Consider the following 14,937-nt stretch of genomic DNA (forward strand, 5'->3'; position numbering starts at 1 on the left):
GTTTTAGGGGCTTCTTCCTCTAGTCTGGAAATCCTATCTCTCATTTTAGTCATATCGTGTCTTATCAGAGATACCTCGGTAGATACCACACCTAATTGTTTATTTATCTCCTCAATTGCACAATTAGTTTTTTCACCCCTCCCAAGATCTCCTCCAACATCTGTGTTCCCATAGGGGGCACAGACTGCCCTTCCTCAGTTTCTTCCACCTCCAAGACCGAGTACCTAGAGCCTGTTTTACTAGGGGAGAGATCCTTCTGGGTTCTAGTTTTTATACCCACAGCTGGAGACTTCCATATTTTATCCAATTTACCCATAGCCCCCTTATCTTTTTGTGGCGAGCTACCCCCTGATCTTCTGGGGTTCACCTTAGGGGCCATTTCACCCACTATTTCTCTTCACTTTATATTTGTGGGTTGTATGTATCACTACGGGGATATCACGGACCAACTTAGCAACTTTATACACCATAGGCCCCTCCCACTCGAGAATTTAAATCCCGTTATTTACAGCATACAAAAGTAAGAATTCACAGTCCCATATGGCTCTGGGGAGCGCTTAAAACCTAGGGTATCACACCCTGATCCAGAAATATCCACCACCAAATATAGCATACTAATATGCAACTACGGAATCATTAGCGTATTCACGCTCCCCCTGGTAGACAGTGCAATCACCCCCCAGAGTCACTGATCTTATTGGGTCCAAGGAGGGGTCCAAATTCATGAGAGAGGAATTCTGCTAAGACCAAGTTGTTCAATTTAGTCCATGAGTCCCGGTTTCTCCAAATCGCTAGGAGGAGTGACCAGGCAGAGAGTCAGGCATCCAATATTGTCCATTCCACATGGGGCCAGTGCAAGAGGCTGCTGCTGTTCAGAATATTGCCGGGGTATTAATCAATGGTTTCACCGGCTTCTGCACTGTTAGATATTCATCACATGTAAAGTCTGATCGTTTTACTCAGCTCCACTCTCCATCCACAAGAAAGGGTCTGGGCCAGTCTATTCAAATCCCAGCAAGGAGTAGCGGAGTTCCACACATGCCCCTCAACACCTCCGCGTCTGTCTATTACATTACTTAATTCCTTTAGAACATGGGGGTGAATGCCATCTGGACCTGGTGATTTGTCTATTTTGATTTTTTGTAGGTGGCACTGTACTTCTTCCTGGGTTAGACAGGTGACCTGTACTGGGGAGTTTACCTTATCACACTGTATTTCACCTGGCATTTCATTTTCCTCAGTGAATACAGTGGAGAAGAATTTTAGTATATTTGCTTTTTCCTGATCCCCGTTTATAATTTCTTCCTCATCATTTTTTAAAGGGCCAACACTTTCATTTTTGACCCTATTGCTATTTATATAATTAAAGAACATTTTGGGGTTAGTTATACTCTCTTTGGCAATGAGTCTTTCTGTCTCTATTTTTGCGGCTTTTATCTGTTTTTTACATATTTCACATTTTTCTCTATAGCTTTTTAATGCTTCTTCACTGCTGTCCTGTTTTAGTAACTGAAATGCTTTATTTTAGTCATTTATTGCCCCCTTAACATTTTTATTCATCCATATTGGTTTTCTTTTATTTCTGACCCTTTTATTCCTATAAAGTATATACATTTTACAGTGAAAATTTAAGATATTTTTTAAAGTCTCCCATTTAGTGTCAGTATTGTTCTTTTTGAGGACAATATCCCATTTTATATTGTTATGGGCTTCTCTGAGTTGATCGAACTTTGCTTTTCGAAAGTTCATTGTTTTTGTGGCCCCTCGAGAGATTCCCTTATTGAAGAACAAGTTATAATGTATTACATTATGATCACTATTTCCTCGGTGTCCATCTACTTGCACATTAATTACTCTGCCAGTTTCAGTACGTTAGAAAATATTAAGTCTAGTAGGGCGCCCCCTCTGGTCAGGCCCTGCACCATTTGGGACAGATAATGGTCTTTAGCTATAGTCAGAAATCTGTTTCCTTTAAAGTCGAAGTCTGCCCAGTTCTCCATGAACCCAAACCCCTCCTTCCTACACCAGCTTCTGAGCCACTTGTTTACCTCCCTTATCTCCCGCAGCCTCTCTGGTACGGCTCGTGGTACAGGTAATATTTCAGAAAATACTACCTTGGAGGTCCTTGCCTTAAGCTTGCAGCCTAAGTCCCTGAAATCATTTTTAAGGACACTCCATCTACCTCTTACTTTGTCATTGGTGCCAATATGTACCATGACTGCTGGGTCTTCTCCAGCCCCACCCAGCAACCTGTCAACCCGATCCGCGAAAGTGCCGAACTCGAGCGCCAGGAAGACAACACACTGTTCGGCTATCCCGGTCTTTGTGACAGATCACCCTGTCTGTCCCCCTAATAATTGAGTCCCCCACTACCAGTACCTGTCTGGCCTGCCCTGCTCTCCTCCCTCCCTCCTTACTGGAGCAGACACCCCCCTGGCGGTCAGAGGCAGAGTCCTGCTGCAGTACCGCTAGCTCTGAAATGACATCCCCCTCATCTGCCAACTGGGCAAACTTGTTGGGGTGTGCCAGTTCAGGACTAGCCTCCCTGACACTTTTCCCTCTACCCCGTTTTCTAACTGTAACCCAGCTAACTGCCTGACTGTCCTGCCCCTCCGTCCCACTATCCATCCCCACCTCGACCCCAGAGAGTACCTGCTCAGTGAGCAGGAGACTACTCTGCGGGTTGTCAATGCATCTCAGTGTTGCCAGTTGCTCCTCTAGATCCAGGATCTGGGCTTCTAAATGAGCAACTCGCACACATCTCGCACAACAATATGCACCCTCAAACTGTTGTTCAAGGATTGCATAGATTGCGCAAGATGCACACTGGACTGCCTTTTCCAACATGGAGGTCATACTAGATTTGGGGATTGCAAAAATTAACAGAAAAGAAAAAAAAATCAAATATTTCAATTTAAACTTCCTGAATTTAAAGTCCCTTAATTTTAAGTCCCCTCACTTTTATACTCACTCACTTGTATGCTTCACACTCTTGTATACAGAAAAACAGTCGCTAGCTCAACATAGTGTATTTGCTTTATATTTATCACAACCACAACCACCTCTCTTCCACTGCCTGGAAGTGAAACTTTTTTTTTTTTTTTTTCATTTACACATCCAAATTTAACGAAAAGTCGTAAAAGACCTGTGGGGTGTTAAGGCTCACTGGACCCCTTGGTACGTGGCTTGAGGGGTGTAGTTTCCAAAATGGTATGCCATGTGGGGGTTTTCTGCTCTTCTGGCACCATAGGGGCTTCCAAAATGTGACATGCCCCCCAAAAACCATTTCAGCAAAAATTCACTCTCCAAAATCCCATTGTTGCTCCTTCCCTTCTGAGCCCTCTACTGCACCAGCCGAACACTTTACATACACATATGAGGTATTTCCTTACTCTAGAGAAATTGGGTTACAAATTTTGGGGGGCTTTTTCTCCTATTACCCCTTGTAAAAATTCAAAAACTGGGTATACAAGAACATGCGAGTGTAAAAAATGGAGATTTTGAATTTCCTCCTTCACTTTGCTGCTATTCCTGTGAAACACCTAAAGGGTTAACACACTTACCCAAATGTCATTTTGGATACTTTGAGGGGTGCAGTTTTTATAATGTGGTCATTTGTGGGGTATTTCTAATATGAAGGCCCTTCAAATCCACTTCAAAACTGAACTGGTCCCTGAAAAATTCCAATTTAGAAAATGTTGTGAAAAATTGGAAAAGTGCTGCTGAACTTTGAAGCCCTCTGATATCTTCTAAAACTTAAAACCTGTCAACTTTATGATGAAAATATAAAGTAGACATATTGTATCTGTGAATCAATATATTATTTATTTGGAATGTCTGTTTTTGTTACAAGCAGAGAGCTTCAAAGTTAGAAAAATGCTAAATTTTCAATTTTTTCATCAAATTTGGGAATTTTTCACCAAGAAATGATGCAAGCCTCGACAAAAATTTACCACTAACATGAAGTAGAATATGTCACGAAAAAACAATGTCAGAATCAGAATGAAAAGTAAAAGTATCCCAGAGTTATTAATGCTTAAAATGACAATGGTCAGATGTGCAAAAATGGCTGGGTCCTTAAGGTGAAAATGGGCTGGTTCCTTAAGGGGTTAAACCCGACTGGCATTTGACAGATCTTTGGAACAGTGGGCTGTGCAAATGAAAAATTTTCATTTTTCTTTTGGCAGACCACTGCTCAAAAAAATCTATCAGACACCTGTGAGATGTAAATGCTCACTGCACTTCTTATTAGGGGTGTAGTTTCCAAAATGGGGTCACATGTGTGTGTGTGTGTGTGGGGGGGGGGGGGGGGGTTCACTGTTCTGGCACCATGGAGGCCTAAACGCACATGGCCTTCAATTTCAGCCAGATTCTCTCTCCAAAAGCCCAATGGTGCTCCTTCTCTTCTGAGCCCTGTAGTTCACCCGCAGAGCACTTTACATCCACATGTGGGGTATTTTCTGACTCAGAAGAGATGGGGTTACAAATTTTGCTGGGCTTTTTTTCCTATTACCCCTTGTGAAAATGATAAAATTGGGGTAACAATAGCATTTTAGGGAAAAAAATATAAATTTTTTTATTTTCACCTCCAACTTTAACAAAAATTTGTCAAACACCTGTGGGATGTTAAGGCTCACTATACCCCTTGTTACTTTACGTGAGGGGTGTAGTTTTCTAAATGGGGGTCACATATGGGTGTTTTTTATGTTTATGTCAGAACTGCTGTAACTACCAGCCACCCCTGTGCAAATCACCAATTTAGGCCTCAAATGTATATGGTACACTCTGTTTACACTAACATGCTGGTGTAGACCCAAAATTTACCTTTTCTTAAGGGGTAAAAGAAGAGAAAAAAAATTTGTAACCAAAAACTGTTGCCTTGAAATATGAGAGGGCTCCAAAGTGAAAGAGCACCATGTGCATTTGAGGCCTAAATTAGGGATTTGCATCCACCACCAAATTACCCTACAGCAGTGCTTTCCAAATAGGGTGTCTCCAGCTGTTGCACTACTTCCTGTTCAGGGTGTGGTTGTGTGATCGTCAGCTCCAGGAGAACCAGAGAACCAGAGAGCAGCAGGATTTTCACCAGCCCTCCCCCCCCCCCCCCCCCCAGGTTTGTGGCAGCCTTCGGGGAAGGGTTTCCCTGCATGAACCCCAACGTCCCCATCTCCCTTACCAGGCCGGCGGGAGGTGGAGGTGACATTGCAACGGCCAACTCCCAGGATGGGGTACGGAGATCCTCCAGGATCCGCAGAAATGCAGAACCAACTCCACCGTCCATATCTGGAAGCCGCAAGGCTGCAAGGAAGGCTACAAGCAAGGCTGCAGGTAAAGACCTGCATGAAGGTGAGGAGTTGAGGAGAAACATGGGGAGGCAAGGTACCTCTGAACCCCAGCAATGGGGGGCATTGGGTCCCAGGGAGTCTTTGGCCACTTTTGGGTCCCGAATCCAAGCAAAAATGGCGGAGTATGAGTGTCTTGGCAAAATGCTTCGTGGGCTAAGAGAGGACTTAAAATTTGCCCGTTACCAGGCTGATTACACCTCAAAAAATCGAAGGCCAGTGTATTCGGCTAAAGTGCGCACCCTGAAAAAAGAGGTTGAGGAGGTAGAAAGGGTGAGGATGGAGATCATGGAAGGGGCTGGTATCTTCAGAGAAAAACTCTGCAATGAAAGTCGGTTCAGAGGCCAGCAGAACCCAGAAAGAGAGGAGGAGGTCAGTCACAGCGAAAGCAGTGCAGAGGAGGATGGTGTGGAGGTGGATGGTGGAGGAGAAAGAGAGAACAGTGCTGAGGAGGACAGTGTGGAGGAAGATGGTGGTGGAGAAAGAGAGGACAGTGCTGAGGAAGGTGCTAAAGAGAAGCAAGATGGTGGTGCAGAGGAGAGTGAAATGGAGGAGGACACAACCCAGAGTTCATACATAAATCCTGCTCAGGTAGCCCTGCCTGTAACGTCAGATGACAGCAGTGACGACAGCGGCAGCAGCAATGGGTTAATTGGTGGTGGATTGCTGAAGGCGATTGTGCTCCAAGAGTCACCTACCCATTTTGAGAACTTCTCATTTGGAAATGACTTGGGCCCAGATACTGAGGTGAAGGGCAAGAGGAAGAGGAGAAATAAAAGGAAAAAAGGAGAGGTCACCAGACTTGTTTATTCTTCTCTCCAGCAGTCTGGGCCATCTGAAAAGGTGGTTCAGGCTGGTGGGCCCCCCAGTCTGCCCGACCCCGCTTTTGCTGTAAAGCGGGGCCAGAATGGGGGGTACATGGTGGATAAGGTTTCTAAGATGGCTGCAGACGCCAAGGAGCCGCCTGTCCAGTCGGTAGGGAAGGGCAGGACAGGCTTAAGGTGGGCGACTCCGATGCTGCAGGACCACCCCAGGTGGGCAGGGGGCGTGTCCTAGTGCCGGAGCTTGGTGATGTTGCTGTCTGCTCGGGGGGCGGTCCCCCGAGCGATCTGGGCGTAGCAGGGCACTCCTCTGTGAGGGGGGGGAGTGTCCATGCGTCTGGATTGGTAGAAAAGCCCGGGCGGTCGGGTAAGGTGGCTCCTGAAGGTTGCACTGACGCTGTGGGGAATCCCTCCACGTCGGCTGCTGTAGGAGGGGTGGGGGTGCGTCCGGAGGGACAGATCCCACCCAGTGTGAAGCAGTTCTCACTGGGAACATCATCGGCGTTGAAGGAAGTGTCATCACTGGAACTGGAAGTAACATCGCCAGAACCGAAAAAGCGGTCATCGGGGGCGGGACCAGCAGCACAAACCCCCGTGGCATACGCAAATAACCCGGCCAGCTCAGGAAAGTTTAGCCAGGATAATAGTGTGAAAGGGAAGAGTGCAAAAGAGAGTGAAAATTTTGGTGATGGTATGTTGCATGAAAATGTTAGCAGTGTGCAAGAGTGGGGCATTAGAGGTGTACTAGAGAGGGGTGCTAGCGGTGTGCAAGAGAGGGGTGCTAGCGGTGTGCAAGAGAGGGGTGCTAGCGGTGTGCAAGAGAGGGGTGCTAGCGGTGTGCAAGAGAGGGGTGCTAGCGGTGTGCGAGAGAGGGGTGCTAGCGGTGTGCAAGAAAGGGATGCTAGCGGTGTGCGAGAGAGGGGTGCTAGAGGTGTACAAGAGAGGGATGCTATCGGTGTGCAAGAGAAGAGTGCTGGAGGCAGGCAAAGGGATGTCACTGGATCAGTAAAGAGTACTGAGGAAGTAGGGGCTGGTTCGGCTGCCCCCCTGGTGGTGACTGCTAGAAGCTATGCCAGCGTCGCTGCCGGGGAATCAAGAGGGTCTCCGTCTCCATCTGGTTCTGGGGGTCACTTGCAGCGGCGCCTCCTGGAGGCTCTGCGTAAGGGTGATAGGTCAATTGAGGTAGAAGGGAGGGGTTCGGTTGACCTGTCTTTTTGGATAGAGAGGCATGGTCTGGGTGCCTTCCAAGAACAGAATGGGGAGGTGATGTGGTCCCTCCCGACTCCCGGGCAGGATAGTAACCGTAGGAATGTGGCCCGTCTGATTTGGAGGGGTAAAGATGCGTGTGTTACGCCGAGCGCTCCGGGTCCCCGCTCCTCCCCGGAGCGCTCGCTACACTCTCGTCACTGCAGCGCTCCGGTCAGATCCACTGACCCGGGGCGCTGCGATACCGCCTCCAGCCGGGATGCGATTCGCGATGCGGGTGGCGCCCGCTCGCGATGCGCACCCCGGCTCCCGTACCTGACTCGCTCTCCGTCGGTCCTGTCCCGGCGCGCGCGGCCCCGCTCCCTAGGGCGCGCGCGCGCCGGGTCTTTGCGATTTAAAGGGCCACTTCGCCGCTGATTGGCGCAGTGGTTCTAATTAGTGTGTTCACCTGTGCACTCCTTATTTATACCTCACTTCCCCTGCACTCCCTCGCCGGATCTTGTTGCCATTGTGCCAGTGAAAGCGTTTCCTTGTGTGTTCCTAGCCTGTGTTCCAGACCTCCTGCCGTTGCCCCTGACTACGATCCTTGCTGCCTGCCCCGACCTTCTGCTACGTCCGACCTTGCTTCTGTCTACTCCCTTGTACCGCGCCTATCTTCAGCAGTCAGAGAGGTTGAGCCGTTGCTAGTGGATACGACCTGGTCACTACCGCCGCAGCAAGACCATCCCGCTTTGCGGCGGGCTCTGGTGAAAACCAGTAGTGACTTAGAACCGATCCACTAGCACGGTCCACGCCAATCCCTCTCTGGCACAGAGGATCCACTACCTGCCAGCCGGCATCGTGACAGTAGATCCGGCCATGGATCCCGCTGAAGTTCCTCTGCCAGTTGTCGCCGACCTCACCACGGTGGTCGCCCAGCAGTCACAACAGATAGCGCAACAAGGCCAACAGCTGTCTCAACTGACCGTGATGCTACAGCAGCTACTACTACAGCTTCAGCAATCATCTCCTCCGCCAGCTCCTGCACCTCCTCCGCAGCGAGTGGCCGCTTCTGGTCTACGACTATCCTTGCCGGATAAATTTGATGGGGACTCTAAATTCTGCCGTGGCTTTCTTTCCCAATGTTCCCTGCACTTGGAGATGATGTCGGACCAGTTTCCTACTGAAAGGTCTAAGGTGGCTTTCGTAGTCAGCCTTCTGTCTGGAAAAGCTCTGTCATGGGCCACACCGCTCTGGGACTGCAATGACCCCGTCACTGCCTCTATACACTCCTTCTTCTCGGAAATTCGAAGTGTCTTTGAGGAACCTGCCCGAGCCTCTTCTGCTGAGACTGCCCTGTTGAACCTGGTCCAGGGTAATTCTTCCGTTGGCGAGTACGCCGTACAATTCCGTACTCTTGCTTCAGAATTATCCTGGAATAATGAGGCCCTCTGCGCGACCTTTAAAAAAGGCCTATCCAGCAACATTAAAGATGTTCTGGCCGCACGAGAAATCCCTGCTAACCTACATGAACTCATTCATCTAGCCACTCGCATTGACATGCGTTTTTCCGAAAGGCGTCAGGAGCTCCGCCAGGATATGGACTTTGTTCGCACGAGGCGTTTTTTCTCCCCGGCTCCTCTCTCCTCTGGTCCCCTGCAATCCGTTCCTGTGCCTCCCGCCGTGGAGGCTATGCAGGTCGACCGGTCTCGCCTGACACCTCAAGAGAGGACACGACGCCGCATGGAGAATCTCTGCCTGTACTGTGCCAGTACCGAACACTTCCTGAAGGATTGTCCTATTCGTCCTCCCCGCCTGGAAAGACGTACGCTGACTCCGCACAAAGGTGAGACAGTCCTTGATGTCTACTCTGCTTCTCCACGTCTTACTGTGCCTGTGCGGATATCTGCCTCTGCCTTCTCCTTCTCTACTATGGCCTTCTTGGATTCCGGATCTGCAGGAAATTTTATTTTGGCCTCTCTCGTCAACAGGTTCAACATCCCGGTGACCAGTGTCGCCAGACCCCTCTACATCAATTGTGTAAACAATGAAAGATTGGACTGTACCATACGTTTCCGCACGGAGCCCCTTCTAATGTGCATCGGACCTCATCACGAGAAGATTGAATTTTTGGTCCTCCCCAATTGCACTTCCGAAATTCTCCTTGGACTACCCTGGCTTCAACTCCATTCCCCAACCCTGGATTGGTCCACTGGGGAGATCAAGAGTTGGGGGCCCTCTTGTTTCAAGGACTGCCTAAAACCGGTTCCCAGTACCCCTTGCCGTGACTCTGTGGTTCCCCCTGTAACCGGTCTCCCTAAGGCCTATATGGACTTTGCGGATGTTTTTTGCAAAAAACAAGCTGAGACTCTACCTCCTCACAGGCCTTATGATTGCCCTATTGACCTCCTCCCGGGCACTACTCCACCCCGGGGCAGAATTTATCCTCTGTCCGCCCCAGAGACTCTTGCTATGTCTGAGTACATCCAGGAAAATTTAAAAAAGGGCTTTATCCGTAAATCCTCCTCTCCTGCCGGAGCCGGATTTTTCTTTGTGTCCAAAAAAGATGGCTCTCTACGTCCTTGCATTGACTACCGCGGTCTTAATAAAATCACGGTAAAGAACCGCTACCCCCTACCCCTCATCTCTGAACTCTTTGATCGCCTCCAAGGTGCCCACATCTTTACCAAACTGGACTTAAGAGGTGCTTATAATCTCATCCGCATCAGAGAGGGGGATGAATGGAAAACGGCATTTAACACTAGAGATGGACACTTTGAGTATCTGGTCATGCCCTTTGGCCTGTGCAACGCCCCTGCCGTCTTCCAAGACTTTGTTAATGAAATTTTTCGTGATCTCTTATACTCCTGTGTTGTTGTATATCTGGACGATATCCTGATTTTTTCTGCCAATCTAGAAGAACACCGCCAGCATGTCCGTATGGTTCTTCAGAGACTTCGTGACAATCAACTTTATGCCAAGATAGAGAAATGTCTGTTTGAATGCCAATCTCTTCCTTTCCTAGGATACTTGGTCTCTGGCCAGGGACTACAAATGGATCCAGACAAACTCTCTGCCGTCTTAGATTGGCCACGCCCCTCCGGACTCCGTGCTATCCAACGTTTTTTGGAGTTCGCCAATTATTACAGGCAATTTATTCCACATTTTTCTACCGGTGTGGCTCCTATCGTGGCTTTAACCAAAAAAAATGCCAATCCCAAGTCTTGGCCTCCTCAAGCGGAAGACGCCTTTAAACGGCTCAAGTCTGCCTTTTCTTCGGCTCCCGTGCTCTCCAGACCTGACCCATCTAAACCCTTCCTATTGGAGGTTGATGCCTCCTCTGTAGGAGCTGGAGCGGTCCTTCTACAAAAAAATTCTTCCGGGCATGCTGTTACTTGTGGTTTTTTTTCTAGGACCTTCTCTCCGGCGGAGAGGAACTACTCCATCGGGGATCGAGAGCTTCTAGCCATTAAATTAGCACTTGAGGAATGGAGGCATCTGCTGGAGGGATCAAGATTTCCAGTTATTATTTACACCGATCACAAGAACCTCTCCTATCTCCAGTCTGCCCAACGGCTGAATCCTCGCCAGGCCAGGTGGTCTCTGTTCTTTGCCCGATTTAATTTTGAAATTCACTTTCGGCCTGCCGATAAGAACATTAGGGCCGATGCTCTCTCTCGTTCCTCGGATGCTTCGGAAGTTGAACTCTCTCCGCAACACATCATTCCTCCTGACTGCCTGATTTCCACTTCTCCAGCCTCCATCAGGCAAACTCCTCCAGGAAAGACCTTCGTCTCTCCACACCAACGCCTCGGAATCCTCAAATGGGGTCACTCCTCCCATCTCGCAGGTCATGCAGGCATCAAGAAATCTGTGCAACTCATCTCTCGCTTCTATTGGTGGCCGACTCTGGAGACGGATGTCGTGGACTTTGTGCGAGCCTGCACTGTCTGTGCCCGGGATAAGACTCCTCGCCAGAAGCCCACTGGTTTTCTTCATCCTCTGCCTGTCCCCGAACAGCCTTGGTCTCTGATTGGTATGGATTTTATTACAGACTTACCCCCATCCCGTGGCAACACTGTTGTTTGGGTGGTCGTTGATCGATTCTCCAAAATGGCACATTTCATCCCTCTTCCTGGTCTTCCTTCAGCGCCTCAGTTGGCTAAACAATTTTTTGTACACATTTTTCGTCTTCACGGGTTGCCCACGCAGATCGTCTCGGATAGAGGCGCCCAATTCGTGTCAAAATTCTGGAGGGCTCTCTGTAAACAACTCAAGATTAAATTAAACTTTTCTTCTGCATATCATCCTCAATCCAATGGACAAGTAGAAAGAATTAACCAGGTCTTGGGTGATTATTTACGACATTTTGTTTCCTCCCGCCAGGATGATTGGGCAGATCTTCTACCATGGGCCGAATTCTCGTATAACTTCAGAGTCTCTGAATCTTCCTCCAAATCCCCATTTTTCGTGGTGTACGGCCGTCACCCTCTTCCTCCCCTCCCTACCCCCTTGCCCTCTGGTCTGCCCGCTGTGGATGAAATTTCTCGTGATCTTTCCACCATATGGAGAGAGACCCAAAATTCTCTCTTACAGGCTTCATCACGCATGAAGAAGTTTGCTGATAAGAAGAGCTCCTCCCATTTTTTCTCCTGGAGACAAGGTATGGCTCTCCGCTAAATATGTCCGCTTCCGTGTCCCTAGCTACAAGTTGGGACCACGCTATCTTGGTCCTTTCAAAATTTTGTGCCAGATTAATCCTGTCTCTTACAAACTTCTTCTTCCTCCTTCTCTTCGTATCCCTAATGCCTTTCACGTTTCTCTTCTTAAACCACTTATCATCAACCGTTTCTCTCCCAAACTTGTTTCCCCCACTCCTGTTTCCGGCTCCTCGGACATCTTCTCCGTCAAAGAGATTCTGGCATCCAAGAAGGTCAGAGGGAAAACTTTTTTTTTTTAGTTGATTGGGAGGGTTGTGGTCCAGAAGAGAGATCCTGGGAACCTGAGGACAATATTCTAGACAAAAGTCTGGTCCTCAGGTTCTCAGGCTCTAAGAAGAGGGGGAGACCCAAGGGGGGGGGGTACTGTTACGCCGAGCGCTCCGGGTTCCCGCTCATCACCGGAGCGCTCGCTACACTCTCGTCACTGCAGCGCTCCGGTCAGATCCACTGACCCGGGGCGCTGCGATACCGCCTCCAGCCGGGATGCGATTCGCGATGCGGGTGGCGCCCGCTCGCGATGCGCACCCCGGCTCCCGTACCTGACTCGCTCTCCGTCGGTCCTGTCCCGGCGCGCGCGGCCCCGCTCCCTAGGGCGCGCGCGCGCCGGGTCTTTGCGATTTAAAGGGCCACTTCGCCGCTGATTGGCGCAGTGGTTCTAATTAGTGTGTTCACCTGTGCACTCCTTATTTATACCTCACTTCCCCTGCACTCCCTCGCCGGATCTTGTTGCCATTGTGCCAGTGAAAGCGTTTCCTTGTGTGTTCCTAGCCTGTGTTCCAGACCTCCTGCCGTTGCCCCTGACTACGATCCTTGCTGCCTGCCCCGACCTTCTGCTACGTCCGACCTTGCTTCTGTCTACTCCCTTGTACCGCGCCTATCTTCAGCAGTCAGAGAGGTTGAGCCGTTGCTAGTGGATACGACCTGGTCACTACCGCCGCAGCAAGACCATCCCGCTTTGCGGCGGGCTCTGGTGAAAACCAGTAGTGACTTAGAACCGATCCACTAGCACGGTCCACGCCAATCCCTCTCTGGCACAGAGGATCCACTACCTGCCAGCCGGCATCGTGACAGCGTGCCCGCCCCGGGCAAGGGTGGTTGAGCTCCTCCTTCAGATGGAGTTCAGGGCGAGTGACATCTTTGCCCTGATTCACCCCTATGGTTCTTCTGAGTTCGACATCAGCTTTGTTCGGCCAGAGGGTCTTGAACTTTTCTGGTCGAATTACGAGATGGTGAAGAACGAGCCCGGCTGGCGGGATTTCGCTGTAAAAGCGATATCCCGGCAGAACCAAACCAAGAGAGTGACCGTTTTGACCCGTAACGAGTCGCTGTCTTGCTACGACATCATGACCTGGCTCGGTCGTTATGGGGATGTGACGGACATGCCCAAGAAAAATCTTGATGAGCACGGGATCTGGTCTGGGGCCTGGACGTTTTCCGTCAAACTTAGGCGTTCAGGGAGCACAGTTGCCCACATCCCATCGGCAGCCTTACTCGGACGTGACAGAATCCAAGTCTTCTACCAGGGGCAGCCTAAAGTCTGCCACAGGTGTGGTAGTCCTACCCATTTTAGCGCAGCCTGCACTGTGCAAGTTTGCGCTTTTTGTGGTGGGGCTGGTCATTTGGCTGCATCCTGTGGGCAGATCCGGTGTCATCTGTGTGTTGTCCTAGGACACCCTTTCAAGCGTTGCCCCAGCGCCTTTTCCCGTTTGGTGGCCGCTCCAGCTGGGGAGAGCTTTAGGGTTGCCCCGGCTGGGGAGGGTACGGGCATGGGTGAAGGAGCAAAAGGGTTAATGAAGAGCAAGAAGGGGCCTGCCAAACTAAGGCGAGAGGAAAACCGCAGAAGGAGCAGGGAGCTGGAGAGTTCTCAGGTGGCGGGGGTAGCTCCTGGCCCTGCTCCTGTCACTAGCCCAGATGTTGCTGAGACCCTGGGGGATGGTGTGTTGGATGAGGAGATTAGGAGGATTCGCGAAGAGGAAGGCAAAGAGGCTGATCTTTTCTGATTCCTCCCACTATAAAAGTGTGGATGAGGAGGGGAGGGAAAGGCCGAAAAAAGACAAGGGCAAAAAAGTTGTAAAGGGGAAGTCTCAGTCCTCTATTTCAGGTGCTAAAGGCCAGGTCCTAAAAGGAAGCTTACCTGCCCCCCTTCTGATTGACCTATCGAACAGGTACCTTGTCCTTGATACCATCTCCTCCCCCTCATTGGAGGGGGGTGGCGAGGATGGGGTGCCTGAGGGATTGGAGCCTCCAGGGGGAACTGGGTCCTGTCCTGTTGAGGCATCTTCCTCGGAGGGCAGGGCTAACTCAGGGCCAGATGGAGATGGGAGCCAGATGGATCAGTCTGAGTCAAAAAAGAGATCTAAAGAAAGTAAGAATGCTCCTTCTTCTTCAGGGGATGAGGCGGTGAAGAAGAAGGGCAAGAAAAAATAATGGGTAAGGCCGTCTAACTCAATTACCCAGGATGGCAGCACTCACCCCATTGACGCTGGCATCTATTAATTGTGCCAGTATAAAGTCTGATACGGCTAGATTCGCAGCCTTTGATTTTCTCGGCCGTGTTGAAGCCGACATTTTCTTTTTACAGGAGACCAGGTTGTCAGATCTAGCCTCTCTGGTGAAAGCCAGAAGAGAGTGGAGGCGCGGCCCCTCCCACTGGTCTCTTGTGGCTGAGCCGTATAGTGGGGTGGCGGTCCTTTTTACCGCTCCGGTCGAATGCAGACGGGTCATTGAGTTAGAAATGGGGAGGTGCCTGATCTTAGATGTCTTCATGAAGGGACAAGAGCTCCGGCTCATTAACATCTACACCCCACAAACAAAGTGGGGCCGTAAGGATCTCTTTATGAGGATTAAACCCTTTCTTTTTACTAGCCG

Source organism: Hyla sarda, unplaced genomic scaffold (assembly GCF_029499605.1).
Source record: "Hyla sarda isolate aHylSar1 unplaced genomic scaffold, aHylSar1.hap1 scaffold_427, whole genome shotgun sequence".
Lineage (NCBI taxonomy): Eukaryota > Metazoa > Chordata > Amphibia > Anura > Hylidae > Hyla > Hyla sarda.